Genomic DNA, 1,761 nt, shown 5'->3' with positions numbered 1-1,761 from the left:
GCGCCCCCGGGCTCCCGGCCCCGAGCGCGCGCGTTTCCAGGCCGGGCCGTGGGGCAGGAGGCCCGCGGCGCCGCAGAGAAGTGCCGAAAACACATATTACACTGCGACATTCTGTAAATGAGATAATGATACATAAACCCGGATGATCGATGTGACCGCCGGGGATGTCTTCTCTAAATTAGCTGCTCGCATCGACTGCTAATAATGGTGAGTTTATGAAAGCAATTTCAGTGCAAAATGCCAGCGGTCTTCTTACTCTAATCAGCCTGCCTGGCTTAATGCATGAGGGGGTCAGGCTGAGAATTATTGACACGCCCGTGCCCTTAACCTGTTTCCCAATAAAGCTGATTAGTTTTTGTCAATCCATCAGCTAACCACTCTTGCTGGAACTGCATCAAAGCCTTGTTTGCTCAGGGGAAATCAACAAGTCACAGATCAGCTCCATTACAGGGCTGCTGGCCCAGGACGTTGGGGGACCTAGGGACGCCCGGTGACCTCCCGTCCCCCAGACCGGCTGACAGCACGGCCTCCTAACCTCCAAGCACCACCACGAATGCATGTGGCCACATTGCCAGGTCTGAAGACTTTCTCTTTCTGCGAAGAGGCCTCTGGAGCCAGTGCTTTGGGTGGGTTGTCGTGGGCCCTGATAGCCCCAGAGAGGCTTCCGGGCCAGGCGAGGTGGCCCGAGGCAGCGAGCCCATTGGGATGTTGCAGGCGGCAGGGAGCAGAGAGTGTAAGTGGGGGCCTGGGGGCCTTCAACACATCCCTCTCCCAAGGCGACAGAAGGGACAAGGGGGCAGATTCTGGACTCTGGGGGCCCCAAGCGCTGGCAGTGAGCGGAAGGGTGCTATTTGGGGGGTCACACCTACAACCAAGGCTAAACCTGACCCTGACCTTGCCTAGTTACCTCCACAAGCACGCGGGCTGCCTAGGGGTTCGTCTGGGTGGGGGATCCTTGTCGCGCCCTCGCCTGTGCCCCAGGTGAGCTGGCTGCAGAGCAAGGGGGCCGCTGGCCTTTCCCCACGGGCTCCCGCGCAGATCGGCCCATCCGGTGGAGGTGACCTCGGTGCCCTGACCTGCGCAGGCGGGGAGGGGGCGGAAACCGCGCGCTGTCCCTTTAAGCCCCGGGCCACTGTCGCCTCCCGACCCCATCCCCCCTCAATTTAATTTCATTAAAACAGAGCATGAATATTTCTATTAAACCTAAAATGAAATATGAAGCCATTTAGACTCTGCCTGCACCAATCACCCAGATTTATGACTTTTATTCATCACATCAAGAGCTTGGAAAAATGAATTTTCTTCACCCAGGAAGGAAATAAAACCTCAGGCTTGGTCATTTCCAGAAAGCTGTTAATTTGACCGTGTGGTAATTACTTTCACAATTAACTAAAATACAAATCAACTTGACAAATTGGGCTAGTTTATATATTAATTAGCCCGCTTAAATTTATTCATTATGAAAAGACAATTTAAGGGGACCTGTGGTGTCTGTTTTATTGCAATAAATTATTGTTAGGAAATGGGTCTAATAAAATATCTTAATATTTAAGGATATTGTATACGCGAGTGGGGGGCGCTTTATTGACAATTTCATTTTCCAATTAGTAATTTTGTTGTAATATCTCGGGAGCCCGGACTCACAGGCGGGAGGCAGGGTGCTCGGGGCGGGGGCAGCGGGCGGCTGGGAGGGCCACGGCCGCGGAGGGAGGCCGGTGTGCGGGCAGGGCCGGCGGCAGGATGAGGCGCGGGTGTGGGGCT

Source organism: Suricata suricatta, chromosome 2 (assembly GCF_006229205.1).
Source record: "Suricata suricatta isolate VVHF042 chromosome 2, meerkat_22Aug2017_6uvM2_HiC, whole genome shotgun sequence".
Lineage (NCBI taxonomy): Eukaryota > Metazoa > Chordata > Mammalia > Carnivora > Herpestidae > Suricata > Suricata suricatta.
Note: the sequence above shows the minus strand (reverse complement) of the source record.